Here is a 24161-nt window from a genome sequence, read left to right as displayed (position 1 = left end):
GCTACACATGTACGTGTATTTACGCAAACATGTGTACATTGTTCATATATACGTGTACATGTAGAACTTAAAACATCCCGAAACTATTCAAAACTAAATGAAAAAAGACCTTCGAAACGGCCCGTGTGTATATAAGATTGAGCCCAGGACAGAATTTTAACCCGGCCGCTGATTGGCTGGCTTACTATGAATTTCAAAATTAAAAATGTTTTCTGACAGGTAATTATTCCTTGATAACCGTGATATAAATTTGGAAATTCAGATTGAGATTTAGGTTCAAAATATCAATTTTGATAATGAATAGGTAAACACATTAGAATTTGAGGTTTTTTAAAAGTGCAAAAATTCTCCTTTTCTGATGAAGATCTTGGACCAATGCGGAATAACACGTACGATTAGAGTTTTAGTATTAGATACCGATTATCTCCCTTTGGCCACATGCCACATCATGTAATCACAACTCAAAATCGCTGAAAGTTCTATACCTCCGCCATTTTGAATCATATGACATTGAAATTGGTCATTTTATGTGTCTGAAAGCATGATCTTTCACATCCAATTGAAAACATTTCACCTTTGAATTTTCATGAATTACGCTAAAATTTACGTTAAAAAAATGAACGAAACGCCATATTCGGAGGTCTATATTTTCGCCATTTTCAAAATTATGTCTTTGAAATTAAAAACCTGTACAGACAATAGGCTAAATCTTACATTTACAAAAATTCAACACTCAACATGAGATGATAAAGGCCCTACGAGCTCACAAATAACGGAAAAAAATAAGAAAATGAAACAAATTGCCATATTTGGAGAGCTATATTTCCGCCATTTTTCTATATAACCCCTTAAAAATAAATAACTTTTGAAGACAAAAGTTCATACAACATAGGTATGAAAAATCAACACTGTACATACAGGTTTAAAGGCGTTGAAACGTCTCGTGCAAGGACAAATATAAACTAAAATTTCGATTTTCGATGTCCTATATCTCCGCCATTTTGAATCTTATGACCTTGAACTTGGTCATTTTATGTGTCTGAAAGCATGATCTTTCACATCCAATTCAAAACATTTCACCTTTGAATTTTCATGAATTACGCTAAAATTTACGTTAAAAAATGAACGAAACGCCATATTCGGAGGGCTATATTTCCGCCATTTTCAAATTCATGTCTTTGAAATTAAAAACCTGTACAGACAATAGGCTAAAGCTTACATTTACAAAAATTCAACACTCAACATGAGATGATAAAGGCCCTACGAGCTCACAAATAACGGAAAAAAATAAGAAAATGAAACAAATTGCCATATTTGGAGAGCTATATTTCCGCCATTTTTCTATATAACCCCTTAAAAATAAATAACTTTTGAAGACAAAAGTTCATACAACACAGGTATGAAAAATCAACACTGTACATACAGGTTTAAAGGCGCTGAAACGTCTCGGGCAAGGACAAATATAAACTAAAAATTCGATTTTCGATGTCCTATATCTCCGCCATTTTGAATCTTATGACCTTGAACTTGGTCATTTTATGTGTCTGAAAGCATGATCTTTCACATCCAATTCAAAACATTTCACCTTTGAATTTTCATGAATTACGCTAAAATTTACGTTAAAAAATGAACGAAACGCCATATTCGGAGGTCTATATTTCCGCCATTTTCAAATTCATGTCTTTGAAATTAAAAACCTGTACAGACAATAGGCTAAAGCTTACATTTACAAAAAATCAACACTCTACATGAGATGATAAAGGCCCTACGAGCTCACAAATAACGGAAAAAAAATAAGAAAATGAAACAAATTGCCATATTTGGAGAGCTATATTTCCGCCATTTTTCTATATAACCCCTTAAAAATAAATAACTTTTGAAGACAAAAGTTCATACAACATAGGTATGAAAAATCAACACTGTACATACAGGTTTAAAGGCGCTGAAACGTCTCGTGCAAGGACAAATATAAACTAAAAATTCGATTTTCGATGTCCTATATCTCCGCCATTTTGAATCTTATGACCTTGAACTTGGTCATTTTATGTGTCTGAAAGCATGATCTTTCACATCCAATTCAAAACATTTCACCTTTGAATTTTCATGAATTACGCTAAAATTTACGTTAAAAAATGAACGAAACGCCATATTCGGAGGGCTATATTTCCGCCATTTTCACATTCATGTCTTTGAAATTAAAAACCTGTACAGACAATAGGCTAAAGCTTACATTTACAAAAAATCAACACTCTACATGAGATGATAAAGGCCCTACGAGCTCACAAATAACGGACAAAAATAAGAAAAAGAAACAAATTGCCATATTTGGAGAGCTATATTTCCGCCATTTTTCTATATAACCCCTTTAAAATAAATAACTTTTGAAGACAAAAGTTCATACAACATAGGTATGAAAAATCAACACTGTACATACAGGTTTAAAGGCGCTGAAACGTCTCGTGCAAGGACAAATATAAACTAAAATTTCGATTTTCGATGTCCTATATCTCCGCCATTTTGAATCTTATGACCTTGAACTTGGTCATTTTATGTGTCTGAAAGCATGATCTTTCACATCCAATTCAAAACATTTCACTTTGAATTTTCATGAATTACGCTAAAATTTACGTTAAAAAATGAACGAAACGCCATATTCGGAGGGCTATATTTCCGCCATTTTCACATTCATGTCTTTGAAATTAAAAACCTGTACAGACAATAGGCTAAAGCTTACATTTACAAAAAATCAACACTCTACATGAGATGATAAAGGCCCTACGAGCTCACAAATAACGGACAAAAATAAGAAAAAGAAACAAATTGCCATATTTGGAGAGCTATATTTTCGCCATTTTTCTATATAACCCCTTTAAAAATAAAAAACTTTTGAAGACAAAAGTTCATACAACATAGGTATGAAAAATCAACACTGTACATACAGGTTTAAAGGCGCTAAAACGTCTCGGGCAAGGACAAATATAAACTAAAAATTCGATTTTTGATGTCCTATATCTCCGCCATTTTTGATCATATGACCTTGAAATTGGTCATTTTATGTTCCTGAGAGCATGATCTGTCATATGCGCTATTCAAAACTTTTCTGTGACAAATTTCGTTTTTGACCTTTGTTTGACCCCGTAGCGAACTCTTGACCTTGACATAATCTCTGATAACATGGCATGGGAAAAGCACACGAAATGTCAAGATCTGTCTGAATAACTAAACGTGAACAATGTACAGCGTACGGTAATGAAGTAATGAGCGTTTAAACTTCGTTCCGAAAAATTTGTTTTTTACGTCTGTAACCTTGACCTTGAACCTTATCGTACAAAATCGAACTTACGTTTCAAGCTCTCATGTACATACATAACGTGTCCAAATTTGAGCGTCGTAACTTGTTCCGTTCGTGAGAAAAAGTGTTAAGATGGTTTCGTGGAAATAATAAGAATAATAATAATAATAATAATAATAATAACTAGATTTGATCGCGATCAAAACACGGGATTTCCACCTATGTAATGATATAAGTAATGTTAGCGAACACACGATTGTTTGAACGAACGGACGATCTCACTCAATATTAATCAGAAAGCGTTTCTTACGAAAGTAGTCTGGTTCAACCGAAAAACAGATTTAAGGGAATCCCCCTTTGGGCACAAGATTTCATAGAGAGGTGAATATATAGGAGCCTGCTGATTGGATATATTCAGGGTACACCAGTTAATGGTTTATGTGTGGGTCGGACAATACATGTAGATGTAAAATTTGTAACGACTTTTGATAACTTCATTTAACCTGAATAGTAGCAAACGTTAACACGGTCCTCTAGGGAATTTATTTGGTTCTGTGATCTCAAAACGGCCGGGTGGATTCTCAAAATAACACCGGTTGTGTTTGAACATCCGGTGTCACAGGTGACGGCTCTGCCACACACATAAAAGGTTTTTAAACCTGTCAGTTATTGTGTTTGTGCATTACTTTTATTGTTTGTTTGTTCAAATGTACGTCCTATTAACAGCTAGGGTCACGTAAGGACGGCCTCCCATGTATGCGGTGTAGTTACACATGTACGTGTATTTACGCAAACACGTGTACATTGTTCATATATACGTGTATATGTAGTGTGATAGAACGGGTTTCTATCATTGTTGCATTTATTTCTACAGTATGTATATTTGTTATTGCACTCTTCTAAGTCTTCACTTCAGTGATCTGTTTATGTATATTTGACCCAAATTCAGGGGAACACCGTGAGAACAGGTCTTATCTAGGGTGTGTTTGCTGTTTAGCAGTCACATTCATCAACCTAGTTGTCCTCATGATCACCCCGATGATGACCGCTGGCCGGAGTACACGTGTGGTACACTTGGGAGGTGTTTATCAGTCAGTTGAGTCTTGTCTGTTTTAAGCGGAAGTTATATTTAGTGTGTAGGTGGGTTGTTGTAGCAGCGGTTTCACCTAAATATGGTGCTCTGTCCGGACATCCGGACATTGACCAATCAGTGGTCACTTTGGGGTACTGGGTTGATGAGTTGTTATAAAAGGGGCTGCTTCTAAGGAAGCTTTGGTCTTGACTTAGGGAATAGGTAGGGAGCAGAGCTAGTTGGCTCCGTAGGGTGTTAGGCTTTGTTTAGGGAACGTGGTAATCACACAGGACTGAGCTAATTAGGCCTAAAGTTTGGCTATAGTTAATCTTGGATACATTGTAACTGCTTCGGCACTTATATCTCTTATTGTTATCTGTCTTAACGGGCACTATTGTGAATCTTCTATGTAATACTTAATCTACTTGTCTTTTATATAATAAATAGTTATTTGTACCTGTATTTACCTAGTTGACTTATTGGATTAGTGTCAGTGCTTCCGCTACATCCTAGAGATCGAACCTGTTGAGATACAGGCCTGTAACCTGTGGAGGAAACCGGATCCGTTGTATACTAAAAATACTATACGATCACGATTTGGGACTTATACATATAACGGGAGATACAGTCGGATCGCCCCTCCTGGTCTCTTGTGGAAAACCCTCCCTATTACAGTAGCACTTAAAACATCCCGAAAAGTATTGAAAACTAGATGTAAAAATACATTCGAAACGGCCCTTGTGTACCGAAGATTGAGCCCAGGACAGAATTTTAACCCGGCCGCTGATTGGCTGGCTTACTATGAATTTCAAAATTAAAAATGTTTTCTGACAGGTAATTATTCCTTGATAACCGTGATATAAATTTGGAAATTCAGATTGAGATTTAGGTTCAAAATATCAATTTTGATAATGAATAGGTAAACACATTAGAATTTGAGGTTTTTTAAAAGTGCAAAAATTCTCCTTTTCTGATGAAGATCTTGGACCAATGCGGAATAACACGTACGATTAGAGTTTTAGTATTAGATACCGATTATCTCCCTTTGGCCACATGCCACATCATGTAATCACAACTCAAAATCGCTGAAAGTTCTATACCTCCGCCATTTTGAATCATATGACATTGAAATTGGTCATTTTATGTGTCTGAAAGCATGATCTTTCACATCCAATTCAAAACATTTCACCTTTGAATTTTCATGAATTACGCTAAAATTTACGTTAAAAAAATGAACGAAACGCCATATTCGGAGGTCTATATTTCCGCCATTTTCAAATTCATGTCTTTGAAATTAAAAACCTGTACAGACAATAGGCTAAAGCTTACATTTACAAAAAATTCAACACTCTACATGAGATGATAAAGGCTCTACGAGCTCACAAATAACGGAAAAAAATAAGAAAATGAAACAAATTGCCATATTTGGAGAGCTATATTTCCGCCATTTTTCTATAAAACCCCTTTAAAATAAATAACTTTTGAAGACAAAAGTTCATACAACATAGGTATGAAAAATCAACACTGTACATACAGGTTTAAAGGCGCTGAAACGTCTCGTGCAAGGACAAATATAAACTAAAAATTCGATTTTCGATGTCCTATATCTCCGCCATTTTGAATCTTATGACCTTGAACTTGGTCATTTTATGTGTCTGAAAGCATGATCTTTCACATCCAATTCAAAACATTTCACCTTTGAATTTTCATGAATTACGCTAAAATTTACGTTAAAAAATGAACGAAACGCCATATTCGGAGGGCTATATTTCCGCCATTTTCAATTCATGTCTTTGAAATTAAAAACCTGTACAGACAATAGGCTAAAGCTTACATTTACAAAAAATCAACACCCTACATGAGACGATAAAGGCCCTACGAGCTCACAAATAACGGACAAAAATAAGAAAAAGAAACAAATTGCCATATTTGGAGAGCTATATTTCCGCCATTTTTCTATATAACCCCTTTAAAAATAAATAACTTTGAAGACAAAAGTTCATACAACATAGGTATGAAAAATCAACACTGTACATACAGGTTTAAAGGCGCTGAAACGTCTCGGGCAAGGACAAATATAAACTAAAATTTCGATTTTCGATGTCCTATATCTCCGCCATTTTGAATCTTATGACCTTGAACTTGGTCATTTTATGTGTCTGAAAGCATGATCTTTCACATCCAATTCAAAACATTTCACCTTTGAATTTTCATGAATTACGCTAAAATTTACGTTAAAAAATGAACGAAACGCCATATTCGGAGGTCTATATTTCCGCCATTTTCAAATTCATGTCTTTGAAATTAAAAACCTGTACAGACAATAGGCTAAAGCTTACATTTACAAAAAATCAACACTCTACATGAGATGATAAAGGCCCTACGAGCTCACAAATAACGGACAAAAATAAGAAAAAGAAACAAATTGCCATGTATTTGGAGAGAGCTATATTTCCGCCATTTTTCTATATAACCCCTTAAAAAATAAATAACTTCAATGTCATGTCTAACTCGGAAAGTAGACTTGTCTACAATGCTACTTCTAGTTATTAACTTTACAACAGGTGACCAATATACGCTTCCATACATTTAGGTGGGTCAATACCTGAAATAAGAAAATATCAGTTTGCGAAATTAATGTAATTGTATTTTTACGATAAACGTAATTCCGATTTTTGTCGTGTCTGTAAATCATTAATGGTAGTCATCTGTATAATATAATAAGTTTCATTTGAACTCATAAAATAAGCTACTCGTGTATGTACATGTATACGGTCAGTTATCTGCACACATGTTGGTCATATCATAATCCCTGATTAGTCTTGTGTAACACGGAATGGATACATTGTGTGGGCTATTGCGGTAGTAGATATCAGGTATTAGATAATATGGCCAAATACTGATGTGTAAACCTACCTGCTCTCTTGTTATATGTACTAACCATTATAAATAGAGCTGACCAGTGATATATCACGGAGACAGCTAGACAGGGCTAAAGAGAGAGGGAGCTAGACTGGAGCACACATCTTGTGTGTGGTCCTATTTTGAACCACGTAACCATGACTGTATTTTTACTGTTAATGTAATAGTAAAATGTATGTAAGTACACAGGAGTCTAGAAATAAAATGTCGACAGAAATTGGAGTCCACTCATTATTCATTCTCAACAACTACATGTACATGAGCCATGAACAACAAACTCTATAATCAACTATACAATCAACTACAACAACTCATAAAACAAACATCAAATATTTATTTTACTCTCTCTGCTACGTACATGAACACTTTCTATGTATTCATTTTAAATCATGGTTTTAAGTTCTTCAAGGATAAATCAAAGAGATAAAATCATACCACCGCTTAAATAAACAGGTTTCCTTCAACAAATAAGATCCTTATACATTTTTAAATTTGTTTCGTGGCGAATGGTATTTTACACTAACTCAGTGTTTCGCATAAAATTTCGACAGCTTTGTGTATCTCTGCTTTCCTACAGAACATTATGCGTACAAACATGGCCATCCACATTCATATTCAAAAACATTTTTATTTGTTTAAAGTTCTTTTCATTTTAATTTCCTCCCACGGTTTAATATCAATTCTTTCATTCAAACATCATCCTTTCTTCACTTTTAATCACATCTGCCTGCATTTTTACCCACTGTTATCCAATTTCATTTGCCCAATTTATTTGTTTTAGGTACTCAAATTAACAAACCTATTTTCTCCTTGATTTTGCATATCGCAGGATTTGCTTAACGATTATCTAGAACGACGAGAATTAGAGCGAAAAAAATAAACAGGGCTGACGGAAGCGATATTTTGAAACATATGCTTCAGGTTACAAGTATAGATTTGTAGATTGATAATAATCTGCTTCTTTTCCACACTGTCTGGCTCACTAATCATATATTATGTACTCATTTGTGAAGGATATTGCTACTATTCATTTTTAGCTATATATATTCACACCGTCCTGCCAAGCTAAATAATTTTTCTTCGCTTTATATGCCTTAATAAGCAATAATAATCGGCATACATAAGTAATTAATGTTATTTCTAATGGTCGTTATCGAAACGATTATTTCAACACATTATTTTATTTTCAAAGTATATAATCCTGTCAAAGTAAACCTGCTGAGTGAATTTGCGACCCACATTTTTACTGTATATTTTACTTAATATCTTATCAATATGCACAATGAAAATATGTTCACCAAATTTTACAGCAAGAAAAACACCCCAAAATTATGATCGCAAAATCACTATACAGTTGTACTTTGACATGCTACTCTGAAAAAATCGTATTATCATTTACATAATAGGATCGACAAGGTTTGAGCCCCCATGACCTGGATTTATAATTAAAAACACATAATTTCAAAGCTGCAATATGAATTCCCTTAAGAATGTTCCGAGTCGAATACATTTTCATTTATTTTTCTCATATATATTTAAGAAATTGAAATTACATGTACACAACTACCACAGTTGGTCATGGTAAAAAAATCGGTCTTATTTCAACCACGAATAATTCGAAGTCTCGATATTTCGAAGTTTTTCTGACGGTCTCTTGAACTTCGATACATCGAGGTTTGACTGTAATATAGCAGTATGAAATGAGAGACGTAAGGTGCGATAACAGAGTTATCGTTCCTTCGGAACGAATGTTAACACGACAATTTTTACCTATCAACACGCTTATAACCGCAAGTTGAGTAATAAGGAAACTGACAGATTCTTTTAAACGGTATTTTACAGTTAAGTAAATCCTGGCGTGATCTATCGACTTCATTTGAGTAAGATATTTTAGGTCAAACAGGCAAAAATCGACATTTTCATCGCTAGTTTCTGTTTAATTCTTCCTAACGAACAATGCTCATAGTTGACAAACTGAGATTCTACACATCATTAGTAAAAGTATTTCTGAACAAAACGGTATTTTTGGTTTTTGTAAATATTATACAGAACGACCACAAGACGGTCTTGGAAATTGGTGGTATTTCGCAGGTTCTCAGTAAATTTCCACGGCAGACGAAATTTCGGGACTTGTTGGCCGCCTTCCTTCAAAGCTTTTCTGACCGATTGAATCGACGGGTAGACCATTCACAAATTGGTTGTATTTATGAAAAAATCTGTTTATTTTATTATAAAATTACTTGAATTTATAAAAAGTTTTATAAATTTATCAATGATATCCAAATATATTTTTTGGATTTGCGTGCATTATGGAAATGGGTGCTGTTTGGGTCGTTCAACCGCACAAAGGAATGCAATACAACAGCGCCATCTTGTAGAAGGAATGTGCATGGTAACGTTGTGTCACTTGTGTAATCCGGTTTGAACCGGTTCAGATTGATGTTGAAAGTCGCTTCGCTTTTCAAGTTACAATCGGCAATAACGGTAAGTGAGCCTAGTTATGTATTTAAGTTGTTAAACCTTTAAATATCGGCGGGTGTTAGTATTATTCACTATCTAATATTTGAGATTGCTGTTGTTTATTATGATTGTTTTTCTTATGCCTACTGCAGTATCCCAACGTGTTGTGTTTTCGACGGTCATCAGTTTTCGACGTTCAAATACATCCGGGTCAAACGCGACGTCAAGGGTCATAATGGGGTCATAGAGGCCACGTTTTGATGCCAGTGCTCTTTAGCATTGCTGTCGTGATTTTTGTTCAGTTATGATGATTCGTATGATAAGTAGTTCTTACTGTTATCATAAGTTGTTGATAAAACCAAAATTTACATAATTCTTTTGATAACCCCTTTTTAAGACCCATAAAATTATCGCCATAGACCCCCAATCACACACAAAGATATTGTCTGCTTTGTTAACATCGCATGCCATAAATATCACGTGACGGAAGTGGGCAGAGACTCTGTTGGGAAGAAAAACATATGAAAACCCACATACGTCAGATTATAAGCGGCGTACTTGATTTGCAATATCTGATCAATCTATATTGAATAGATATGTATACCATTAAAGACATTCTTTAAGAATATCTATCAGAAATTATACTTATTTTCAGGCAAAGCCAATAGACAAACGACCCTATAATTCAAAATATGATAATGAGGCGTTATCGGACGCCTAATGTCTGCTGTTATGGAAACAAGAAAAACAGCAGAGAAAAATAAGTTATTTATGGTATCAAAACACGACTATTTCAAAAACTCGTTCCTAAATGTTTGAAAATACTTTAAGAGTTATTTTTTCGTGTGTTATCGTTTCAACTCATATAAAGACGCTTATTTTCGATGTGTTTACGACACTTATGGGCCAGCGTAGCCAATAATTGACACATTTAAATGACCGTCGAATTCTGATGACATAGTACACATAGGCCAAAGGTAAGCATCGGCGCGTACAATGCTTCGTTTAGTTGATGGAATTTATGAAAGATTGCACAAAAACATTATCAACATACTCCTGAAACATATAATTAACGATTTGAAATTAATATGTTTGGCATCGTGTGTAGAAATCTATTTTGGTCTTCCGCCGTCGAAAACCGATGACACCGGGGTACCAAGTCTAATCATGACAGCGATGAATCAATCGTTAGGCTAGGCAACACTGCATGGATTGAATTTAAAAACAACTCGTAAACAGACAGTCTATTGTACAGACTCTGAGACAGATACCGTTTTAATATGTTCTAATATATTGCTTAATTGTATGATTAAATTGCTACCTGTCCAACTAGTACGTAGTTAAACCTTACCCATGATCAGATGACATGTTTTGTTGATCATTTGCAGTCTAAAAATAGCACCGACTATCAGCTGTACCGTGATGAGATCAAAGCGATGTTTCTGATGCGGCAATGTCAGGCAAGGGATAGCCGTAAACAAACCTGAAAAATGGTAGGTTGACAATGGATATAATCAACATTATTACATGTAATTGTCGATATGCACTGCAGTTTTACATGACACGTTGGCCTAAGCTTAACATATGCAATTTTTACATTACCTTTAAGTTACTGAACACTTAAGGGGAGGGGGGCATAGAAACAACAGGTTTTTAAAAATTAAATGTTCTGTATATCAAACAATCAACAGTCTCTTCAGTTTCGGTTTTGAGCATTTCAGAGACCTTTTAATTGATAATTTTTTTTTTTTTTTTTTTTTTTACATTTTTTATATTTATTCTAAAAACTGTTCTCTACTGGGACCCAACCAGTAGTCGTGACGGAACAGTAGTCGTGATTATGAGCATATACTACTGTGTGTCCAGATTTACGAATGTCTGGAGCTGCTGACGAATACATGTACTTCACCAAGGTGTTGTTTTGTTTATATGGAAATAATATGTTTCATGAGATGCAAAGAATTATTTTTTCCCAAATCACGACTACAGGTAGGGTCCTAGTAGTTTGTCTAAAACATGTCTCGGACTCCCAGTCAATTCCTGAACAAACTAAATATTTTATAATTTTTAAATAATAACTTTTGGGAATATATCTAGAAAAAAATGTATTTCTCTAATTATACATATACATTAAAAAAATTAAGTCATATCAGTTAAGGTATTGTACCAATAAAATATTATTAGCTTTCGAAACTTTTTTTTAATTACTTCATTCTTTACATATTCACAGATGTTTTATTCACTGGGATTTAATAAAGAGAGGTAATTTGCTTATTTGTTCATTTTCTAGGTATATTTTCTAGCATAAATAATGCTAAAACACAATTAAAAATATTCAAAATATAGAAATGTATGTACTATTCTAATAGATTTCTTGTTTAGCGAGATCGATATTGTCTATTATTACCATTTTCTTATATTTACACTTGCCAGGCTTGATTACTATACACAAGTACTAGCCGATTTTGTTTACCATAACTGCATGGTAACATTGAACTTTGTATGAAAATATTCTATGCAACGTAAAGGGGCTACTGTTTTTTAAAGAAACACATGGCTTTGTTTACATTTTGACGCATTATTACGTGTATATTCTTGTTTTTTCATAGAATTTTGGAAAATGTAAACAATACATATATTAACGCGCCCCATAGAATATATTTTTAGAGGAATTGCTCCATACAAGCATGGTTAATAACATAAAAGCGAAATTCAATCCCTATATTAATATGAGAAAAAAGTTTCTTTTTGATAAAATAGGGTTAGCGGAGACTTATACATCAGTGGGTTTTATTAGTTTAACATTCTATTATCAGCCAGGGTCATGTAAGGATGTGCAGTTTGTTGGTTGGGGAAAGCCGGAGTATCCGGAGAAAAACCAGTAACAAGAGTGACCCAGAGGTGAGCTAGGCTTGTGGTAATATGTCGAGACATCTTAACACTAGTGGTGCTGAATAGTTCTGAATAGAGATACCCCCAGTGCTGAATTGTTTGATTTTTTTTTTTCAAAAATCAATATTTTTTTTTTCATGTTTAAATATTCTAAGGAATGTGATCTAAGTCCTAAAAGTCATTTTATGACCGACATTTGCATAAAACTTAATATTTTCTTACATTTAGTAAGCAGTATGTGTTATGGTTACTCTCAAATTGTGAGTCATAATTTCCATATATAAAACTGTCTTAGTTTTCAACATAATTTGCAAAATCATTCTGAATTTGAATGATTATTATATCCATTGGTTAAAAGAGTGAAATGTAGATATAGTGATGTATTGGACAATTTATCTTAGTATTCAGGCCAAGTTCCCAGCATGTATATAATGAAGTAGGGGAGATAACTCTGTATGCTGAAAATTCAAGGCATCAAATATTCATTCATTCCGCTCAAAAGACATACCTGCTGAAAGTAATCTTCGTATCCTAGAGGTTCCACAATTCCGTAAAACAATATGTAACAAAATCCCAGGACTTTAAGTCTACCGTTAATTAATCAATTGTGCAATATAATGTAAAGAAACATTTGGTGAAACATATATACACTGATGAAACTTCTAATGAATTATTCTTCCGTGTTCGGCTGTGCAGATTTTTGGTGTTGATAGGCCAAGATGTAATCTGACTTAGTGTGGTACAACTGAAAGCATGGCTCGATACACATTGGAAGATGGCACTGACTGATAGGAAGTTTCACGCCCTGTTCTTTTAGGGAGAGGGATGCCTGGATTTGAAGATCTGAATATGTCTGCTTCACCTGGTCCACACACAACACATTGTCTTCGTCCATGACTTCTCTTACTTGTTGATGGCAAATGAGTAATAAAATGTCTCCCTGATAACCTCTGAAGGTTCTCTACTGACTTGGCCTTTCTTCCTTTCTGTCCTGTTGGTGGAATATCAGCAGCCTCAATCATTTGGCCCACTAGCTCCCTCCTGAATACCCTTTGTTGCACAGGTTGACGGGCTCTGTATTTGTATAGCAGGTATGAATTCAGCACTGCAAGACCAATCAAATGGAAAAACACCTTTTTCCACCATTTCAACGTTCTCCTGTCGAAGCCACCGTATGCAACCATTTGGTCGCAACGATCAACTGCACCCATGTGGCGGTTATATGAAAGAACACTGTCGGGCTTTCTAATTGGATTGCCGTCGTTATCACGCTTCCCAGTATCAACCATGTTACCTAAATGCAGGATAAAAGTATTGAACCATATAAATATTACTAGATTCTAGCTTATGTTACTGGAGAACATGTAGTAGTTTGTTTGTTTGTTTGTTTGATTAATTAACGTCCGATTAACAGCCTTGGTCATGTAGTTTGTCTTTGTTATAATGTTAATCCACAAAATGTAAATAAATAGTTTCATGTCAAAAAACATGAATTGTGAACATTTATTCAACAATATTAATGTTATGAGTACGGCCACCTTGCAGAGATTGACCGCGGAGAATTGCAGGAATTTACGTCATACCTATTTTTTAACTCGATGTTATTCAAGTAAAAAATGTATGTAATATATTCAGCAAAAGCTATTGTACGTACTGTGTACCATTATATAATGTTTTGAATATATGAATTAAAAATGAAAATAAATGTACTTGAATAGTGAAAGTGCTGTACATCTTTGAACTGAATACAACAAGATGATAATTAAATTCATCAGTTTACCTTCATGTATTGTAGTCATGAGACAGACATCCTTCTTATCTGCATATTTCATAGCAACTAATGTGCCATTGTTGACAACAAATATTTCCCCTTTAGCAGGCTTTGATGATTTCAAACTTTGTGGAATTCCACGACGGTTACTTCTAACGGTTCCACAGGCAAGTGTTGCGTTTAGATACAAGTTATAAAACAAGTGAGGGGAACTAAAGTAATTATCCATATACAAATGGTATCCTTTGTTCAAATAGGGACCGACGAGGCGCATCACCAAGTCGTATGTAATTCCGTACGAACTTTGTGGAGCCAGTTGTCCTTCCCGTCCTGTATAAAGTTCAAGTCTACAACAATATCCGTTGCTAGAATCGCACAGCATATATACTTTTAGGCCATACTTTGTAGGTTTATCTGGACTGTACACACGGAAGTTCAGGTTTCCTCTCCATGGAATCATTCCCTCATCTACAGCAATGTTTTGTCCAGGATTATAAACACGTGTAAAATTGTTCCAGATATCTAGGGATCAACCAACTAAATAAAAAAAGACCTTCGAAATGGCCCCTGTGTATACAAGATTGAGCCCAGGATAGAATTTTAACCCGGCCGCTGATTGGCTGGCTAATTATGAATTTCAAAAGTAAAAATGTTTTCTGACAGGTAATTATTCCTAGATAACCATAATATCAATTTGGAAATTCATATTGAGATTTAGGTTCAAAATATCAATTTTGATAATGAATAGGTAAAAACATTAGAATTTCCGGATATTTTAGTGCAAAATGCGCCTGATTTCAATAAAGCTACCCTGGTTGGAGTTTGAGCAGAAGGACCCAAACTTTTTTTTTCTATCTAGTGTTATATGAGAACCTAGACTTTAATTATAGAACACAATACCTAACTAATATTTCTTTGTTTTAATAATACAGTACAAAACTTTAACAAAGTTTAACACTGTGGTCTATGTAAAATCATTTAGTTGGTTGCTCTCTATGGGTTTCCTAATTTCTGCAACGGTGAATAGCCTTCCTGACCACGTTGAGGGGCCTCTCTGGGCATAACTTTACCAAAAAATGGTGTACTAATCACAGCATCAGTTGACCAGTAATCATGTAGGCTGGCTTGTTTAACAAGTCCCATTGCTATGGTCATGCCTAAGAACACTTTCATTTCTGCAATTGACACTGGAGTCCATTTTCTGAGTTTATATCTTCAACAACATCGGGACTGACAATACTTTCAAAATATTTCAAATAACTGAAGTCAGTTTGATCATGGTTTTGTAAATGCAATGCATCCTGAATTCCAGCATTTCCAGTAAAAGTGAAAGTAGATGGAATGTTGGACCCTTGATGCCAACTTTCTTCCGAAAAAACGTCATGATTATCTGGTTCTGATTCACAATCATCAGTTTCAAATCCTTCAAATTCGTCACTGTCATCATCAACGAAGACTTCTTCAAAAATATCTCTGAATTCTGGCAGGACATTATCGAGATCGGCGAGATCGCCGTCGTCCGCCATGTTGTTTACATTGACGATCTGATAGGCCTACCTGTCTACACGACACTAAACATCTAGAAAGTGCATGCAAACGATAATTGATTTCTTAGAACATGAAGAGCAAATACGAAAGGAAATATTTATGCATGATTCAGTCATTTATTTTCAAAGGAAATTACTTTAAAATGTGTAATATTGCAAAAAAGCCGGCCCCTGTGTTGTCTGGTATATTTCCCAATCACGTGATCTTGACGAAGTCGGAATCCCCATCTATGTTGAAATTTTAAGCCTTGCGAATAACGTAAATAATAAAAATTATATTCATTAATTAGTTTTAAAGTCAGTAATTTATTCATGGTTTTATTCAGCAGACGAAAATCGGTCTATTAGACCGGAGACATTTGACCTATTTTTCGCATACGAAGGGTATATTCCAGTCGGGGATTCCCATGTTACCGAATATAGACTAGCAGTGTGATAGGGCCGGTGTGATACGCATCGTGTTCTTATTACAGTAAAACAAAAAAGTACGAGCTATCAAAACAGAAAACAATGATTATTAGAATGTTTCAAAAATTTAATTTGTCAATCAGCATCGTAAATTGTAGTTATTCGAACGGTAAATCAACTTAGCCAAACTTGTCTAATATGCAGCATCACGTGGCGAGAATGATTTATCGACTGAAAATTTTAACGTTACTTTTTACATGTCATGTGTTTTAAATCACAAAAAAAGTAGTCAATCCAATTCAAATAGATTTGATAATTACTTACTTGCCAAGAAAAATACACATATCTGTCCAAAAATGACCCAATCAGTCAGTGTTTGCCAGAGCACCTGTCAGATAAACATGGGCTTCGGAGCTTTTTACCGCGCATAAAAAGAGTGTCATTTCCGGTGACGTAATGTCACACTAAAATATCTAACATTCTGCCGAAACTGTGCTTTCCAGTAAGTTCTTGTTTGTTGCAGCCAAACGACTCGGAGTTTGATTTTCATTTTTGCAATACAAAGAAATGAAATGCTAACGTTTTAACTTGTATCAATTGCATTTTAATATCTGTTTTATTTGACACAAAAATTATCGATCACAAATGGGGATTCCCATTTATTCTGAGGAACGCCAAATGGCAGGTTTAGCACTCGACCAGTAAAATGCCAAATGGCGGGAATAGCATCACTAGGGTTAATATAACCACTTGGCCACCGTGGCTCTGACTATTATATGATAATTATATACAAGACACTTAAAAACCGTTTATGTCATGCCATTATTTAAATTAAATATCAGAATCAGTATTTATTGCAGGGTCATTTAAGGAAATGATAGAAGAAAGCTAGAGTACCCGGAGAAAACCCACTAACCAGCAGTCAGTACCTGGAATCTACCCCAAATGGGATTCAAACTCATAAGCCAAAGGTAGAAGGCTTGTGGTAAATATGTTGAGACATCTTACCACTCGGCAAACCCCAAACAAGCTACTCAATCTTGTTCACCTTCTAAATAACCAATGCCTCCTAATAAGTGATTAATACTGATGAAAGGACGGAAAACGAAATTAATCATTAACTTGAAATTCAAGTGATTCTTGTTCTCTAAAATGTATGTATTTGTAAGGTATTATCTATCGTTACCAATCTCCTACTTATATGAGGAAAAACAGTGTCTTTTCGATAAAATGGGGGTAGCAGAGACTTTTACATGATTATTCATAAACATGCATATTTCCAGAATACATGTAAGAATACAAAACTTGTGATGTCATATACAATTTCCAAATCTTTTATACTGGGTATCATGTCATTATTTATATATCAGGATCTGGATTTTTTAATATGATTTGTTTTTCACATCTTTTTTTTTCATTTGGAAACTTGTAAAGCTACGCCAGTAGTACATTTTTGACTGATACAAAGCATATATTGTATAAATTGCACAGATTTTGACAAAGAATCACTCATTAAGCTATGTGCTGAAAGCAAAAATCAGACTAAATAAAGTTTTCAAGATTAAGTAATGTCTGCATGGTGCCCAAAATATCCTGCTTTATGGAGTTATCTCCCCTTACTGACAGATTCTTTGGACATACACAACTGTATATCCCTATATCCTTTCGCTCACTGAACATTTTTACAAGAATTCTTTCAAATTCGTTACACTTATAACATTATATAGTATTTATGATGCAGATAAACCTCTTTGAAATCAATAAGTTGTATAATGACATGATTTTAACTTAAAACATTTTGAAGTTTTAATTACTGAACTAGAAAATGCTATAACATCGCAAAAACCAACATTCTTCAATGAACAGTATGTACTGTAAAAGCAATCTAAAGTTGGTCCTTATAGGAAAATGTATTAAAATTAAAAACAATGAATTTCTCCATGACTACTGAAAACTGACTTTGAAAGGGTGTGCTTTCATTACCAAAGTCTTTAATTAAGCTGTTCTACCTCCATGACAGAAACCACATGAGAAGTTCTAATTTGGATTAAATAAATTCTTTAATTTGGTAATTTTTGAGCTATACAGTATTTCCAAACATAATGCTAAATATTTAATTGTATTATAACCGCTCCTCTTTCATAGAGTTATAAACACTGAAATTCTTAACACAACACACAAACCCCTAGCAGATTTTCTGTATAATAAAATACATGAAATACATTATTCACAAAAATGTGTGTTAATGAGTACATTCAGGTGCTTTTTGCTAGGAAATTAAAATATACTTTCGAAGATTAGGATGAGACGTGAAAGAATAGGCTACCTTCCAAAGAACTGGTAAGTTGTAATAGAATCGGACTATCTTCCCACGGTTAGGATAAGTCGTAAAGAAGCAAACTGCCAGTTTTGAATTGGATGGCTACCTAGTTTGTTTAAATAAATGGACCTGACCTTAATTTAAGGTCACAGTGTCAAATGAGCTTAAATCTTAAATGACTATCAATAATTGACTGGCTTGTAGTCATATGCATGGTATATGTAATAGTTTGCAGCATGCTGGGGTGAAGGGCTACTTATTATGAGTTTGATTAAATGAATGACCTTGACCTTCTTACATGTAAATGACTTCAAATTTTTAGGTCACCTGAGACAAAGTCTCAAGTGACCTATTCTAATCGCCTTTTGTCTGTCGTCGTGCGTCGTACATGTATGTCCGTAAACAATTTACATTTTCGACTTCTTCTCAAAAACCGCTGAAGCAAATTCAATGAAATTTTGCACAAACCTTCTAAGGCATAAGGCCTATCAAAATTGTAAATTATATGGTCCCCATCCCCCTGGGGCTGTGGGAGGGGCCAAAAGGGGTAAAATTGACTATAATTTCAAAAATCTTCTTCTCCACTCACACATGTGCTTAGTTGCTTAGTTTTACTAGGAAATGAGTCAAACTGGGTTAGAATTAGTAGCCTGAAATAGCATTTTAACACCATATCCATCTTGGTCCTGGCTGACCCACAGGGACCAGAGAGTCGGGGCCAAAATGGCTAAAATTTCAAAAATCTTCTCCTGAATTCACAGGTTTGATGGAACCAAATAATCTCCATAGATTAAAAAGTGAAATTTATAAACTCACTGACACTGACTGACTTCTAGTTTGGTTTTGTTGTTTAAAGTTAGCAAAGCAAATTGGAATTTTAAACATAAGGTTTGGTAACATAATACACTAACTATCAAAATGACAAACAAAAAATAAAAATTCTAATACAAAAGTTCAACTTTAAAGTTTATTTTAATTCGTAAATATTTTTTATAGATTTGAACCAACTTGGCAATGCAGCACTCAGGTGACCGTCAAGGCCTCTTGGGCCCCTTGTTGGATATTGTTTCCTAAGCTTATGAAACCGCTCTCTTTTAAGAGTAAAAGCAAGAATTATATCACGTTCGCGACACTCCTTCATACAGACAAAATAGATCAGAGATCCCTTGTGCGTTATTCTTCATTCAGTTTCCATACACGTTTGCACCGTATACATGTACATTTATATTCATAGCGCATACTTTGGAGATTATCACGAGTTATCATGGTCCTTTACGTCTCTCATTTCATATGCAACACCCCTTAAGGTGTTGCCCCACTAGGCCTAGTAAGAAAACTATTTTTTTCTTATATTCCAATTTCATATTACGATGAAGCAAGTACAAAATGTACGTTATACACATACCCGACCCGGTGTTAATTTAGTTAGATTAAATCACTACAGAGGAGTGAGTTGAAAAAGTGTTGTTTTTTTGTTGACAAGATTATGTTCTTAATAATGTAAACACACTACTGTCAGAGTGATCTGCGTAGTTTTAGACGAAAAAAGGGTATCGCTTTGGGCCGTTTTACGGCCACTCATTAATAAGCAAAGTATTTCCCATGATTATCTAATTTTTTCTGAGTCCTTGGTTATTTCAGAATTCAAAAGTCAAAAGGTGAAATTCATATTGTCATTGTTTAAATCCTGAATAATTTAATATTTAAATAGAGATGACATATTTTGCAATTTTTGCATGTGAATATAGGGTTTGTTAAGTTTAGTTAAGGAAACTATTGTGAAATTAAAAAAGTAGGTCACAGTGACCTAGTTAAGTATTTAGTTAAGTATTTGTTCTATTTAAGCATTAAAACCATAATACTTTTGCTGAAAACTAATATTTTTCAACGATTTGATAGCTTGAAATTGATGTTTAGTAATGCATGCAGATCTGGACATAACCTGCTTCGGATGATAAATCCTAGTGTAACATTGGCTAGGTCACGTGCATAAATTAATTCAGATTTAAGTAATGGTATCATCTGTCCATTAAGCATCCGGGATTTTTCCCATGTTTAGAGCAGGTTTTTAAACTATTAAGGCTTGTTTTATGAACTTATTTCAACAACGTTTTCACTGACCGTAGGATATTAGAATTGTGCCTGCTGTCCCATTGCATGATCGTAAAATTTCGAATCTAAATTTCTGAGATACAAATACTGTATTGGTTTCAACTATTTCAAATAATTTCCGATGCTTTTATTTAATCAGATTAGATAATCAAATATGTACTTACTTTTTGTAAAAGTTAATATATAGCGTAATTACATAAAGTAATTGACGCCAAAGCTAGCTGTCAACACGTGGATTACAAACGGTGCCTGTTTTTCAATACACATTATTGAAGTCTCAAAGAACGAGGACAAGAGACAAAAAGGCAAAGACTCGATCGTAGGACGAAGACAGACACAAAGGTAAAGTTTACATTTCACATTCATCACTTGGAACAGAAATGAATGAACTGCACTTTGGGATATTTTTCCTCGTTTCTATTAATTTAAAAAAAAGTTTGTATTACATCTAAATAAATATATAATTTTCCAAAATTCTATTAAAAACAACACTATAAATAAAATTTGCTTCAAAATGTAAACAAAGCCATGCGTTTCTTAAAAAAGTATCCCCTATACGTTGCACAAAACATTTTCATAGGCAAGTTCAAAGTTCAATGTTACCATGCAGTTATGGTAAACAAACTCGGCTAGTATTTGCGGCAAGTGAACAAGCCAGACAAGTGGAAATAAAATACTATAATGTAAAACATTTCATCCTCCTTTAAAACCGGTTTGTTTCAGATAAATACATTCAATTTTATTGCACCCCTGGACTAGATTGTCCCTTTAAATGACAACGACTCTGAACTTACTCCTGTTTCATCTTTGCGATGTTGATTTAGTTATATTTCATTTTGATATTAATTTGTAGAAAATTTTCGTGGCAAATATATAATTTGCGGTTGATATTTTTTTTTATATAAAAGTGATTCCGACATGAAACACTCAGATTTGTTTTTAATTCATAATTGGGGAAAAACATTAGCTTCTGAAGTATGTGTCATCATTTTATTAACATAAATACCTATAAGATTATGTTGTTGTGAGGAAACAACAGTGATCTTTCCTCTGCAAATATTCATTTTTCAACTGCGTGAATTTCGCTCACAAAAGAACCATATCCAAATTGGTATGTATCAGCAAGTTATGTAATCCTGTTATACATGTATGTTTAGACGGAATATAAAACGCGTGACCTTTTTTTACTGTGTATGACATCAATCCAAAAATATATATTTCAGTCTGATGTCACCGATCAAACGATTCGTGTGGCAATATGATTTCCTATCAACAGGGTATGAAACATATTTTGATATATATATGGAAATATTTTGACAGCATGTATTTTTATAAACATTTTGTCCAAATTTATTAAAATACTCTGATGACTACAGTGCTATCCTTTTTTCACATTCCACTATAGACCGTTGGACGTCCCAATAATCTAGTTATAACATGCTGCTTCATTATTCAAATTATGGGCGGTACGCCAACGACTAACTTGATTACATATGCGTTCATAACAGTAATGTCGAAAACAAGGCATTATGTTTCCCTGATCACGAAGACATTTGAAGCATTGCGGAATAATTATTTCTGTGTTTGTGCTTGGAATTTTTATTCGGAATCTTGTCCCTAGCACAGAGCAGTTATACGGTACATTCACAAAGCCACCATCCCGGCCGTTGATTACCAGGCATTTACCAACGACTACAGCAAGAACAATATCCTGTCCTATGCGCCATGTTTCTATTATGAAAAAAACAGACGACTTTTCACCCATAGGGTTTTTGAGTTTTCCTGGATCTGGAAACACATGGATGCGATATATGATACAACAATTTACAGGTAAGATTTAATTTCTTTTCTGATTGAACGTCGTGGTTTTCTCCCTATATGGAGTCGTTTTCGCCATTATTTCATTTCTACCAATTTTGTTGAATAAATCAAAATGATTGGGCAACAGGCTAGGCCTATTTAAGCCATCTCCTAGCCATAAACCATACAAATTAAATTATATACATATATAAAGTTGATTAAACAACATATTAATTAAACAAATATGGTATGTAGCAAAAGACTTTTATTAATATGCCAGGTATTATATTCCTACGAATATATTAGTTTAGGAATAAATTTCATATTGATATAAGTGAGATAAATCATTAATAGTCAGAATAATATTATAGTCGTAAGATAGTAATTAGTTATGTACTATAACACTAGTGAGCCACTAATACTTTTTTGATGTTTCCTTAGTTTTACAGCGCCGTTACAATAAGCGTACGTGTGACGGCCAGTCTAGTAGGTGGTTCGCTTGATTGGTATCTAGTCAGGTTGCATGGCAGCTAGTCAGTTTGCCAACGACATTCAATAAGCTATGTAAGCACGGCTCTTATAAGCTGTCGCTTCAATGCAGGGGCGGAGCTAAAACAGTTGGAAATGTCTGTTGTCGATTACTACATAAAATGATCGGCATCGTAAGCTTTATAATGTAAAAATGTTTCAAAAATACATTTTAATTACCTCATGTATAGAATCTAAATCAGCGCTAATCAGTGAAGTACGTATGGAAAGAGCTAGTTGTAGCGGAAAAGTCAGTCAGAAATTGTAAGGAAAAGAAATCACCTGCTTCTGACTAATTATAACTTTACCGCAAGGTGTGTGAAACCAAATCGGGTGCAATGGACATCTGACTATCGTGTCTTGTCAAAATATATTCCGATAATACACGGATTCGACACATACCTGGATGTTAGTAGGGGATGCTATTCCAGCTGTAGGCTTAGATTTTTAAAACTTTGTCACCAGTATTTAATCAGAGAGATGCATTTTAATCTAGTGTTGACAATTCATCGGCTAAAATCAACCTACATTTTGTAAACTAACGCCGCGCATGCGCCAACGTCCGAGAACATTACCACGAATATGAATCAAATTAAATTATAAATATTTAGGCTATGCATTCAAACTCAAAGTCTACTAGAATAACATCCCCTACTACATGTAATATCCAGGTATGTATCAAAATTGTGTTTGATCGGAATATATTCTTATTAGACATAATCTATTGTCAGCCGTACCTGATTTGTTTTTCCACACCAAACGGACCTTGCAGCGAAAAAGTCAGTCAGAAGGTACAGCAGTAGCTTTCGTTAGATTCGGCTGTGACATTACATGTAACATTAGAATGGATACAATTGATCTAAACCCAACACAGTAATAAACACGATGAAAAGTTTGATCCATTGGAACGTTGGTAGATACATAACGTTACGGTACAGTATGACTACTCCCCGAAGTCGAGAGAAATAGCCAATAATTTATGAACAAAACATCCTCAAAACATTCGCGTAACAATGGAAACAAAACAATTACCATTT

General features: G+C 34.3%; 2 long non-coding RNA genes and 1 pseudogene across 2 annotated transcripts in view; 2 read left to right on the top strand and 1 right to left on the bottom strand.

Annotated features, from left to right (window-relative positions):
• Positions 1–11128: 11128 nt before the first annotated feature.
• On the top strand, positions 11129–13472 carry LOC138309755 (uncharacterized). Its single transcript, XR_011206322.1, has 3 exons — positions 11129–11239; positions 12563–12647; positions 13352–13472. It is a non-coding gene; the product is annotated as an uncharacterized lncRNA (long non-coding RNA).
• On the bottom strand, positions 12676–16691 carry LOC138309751 (piggyBac transposable element-derived protein 4-like; annotated as a pseudogene).
• Positions 16692–22164: 5473 nt separating this feature from the next.
• The window catches only part of LOC138309752 (uncharacterized), a 50586-nt gene continuing 48589 nt past the window's right edge, over positions 22165–24161 (top strand). Inside the window, exon 1 of the long non-coding RNA XR_011206320.1 lies at positions 22165–22626. This is a non-coding gene — a long non-coding RNA (uncharacterized lncRNA). The remainder of the gene's footprint in view (positions 22627–24161) is intronic.

This window comes from Argopecten irradians, chromosome 15, assembly GCF_041381155.1.
Source record: "Argopecten irradians isolate NY chromosome 15, Ai_NY, whole genome shotgun sequence".
NCBI lineage: Eukaryota > Metazoa > Mollusca > Bivalvia > Pectinida > Pectinidae > Argopecten > Argopecten irradians.
Note: the sequence above shows the minus strand (reverse complement) of the source record. Positions and strands in the feature narration are given on the sequence as shown.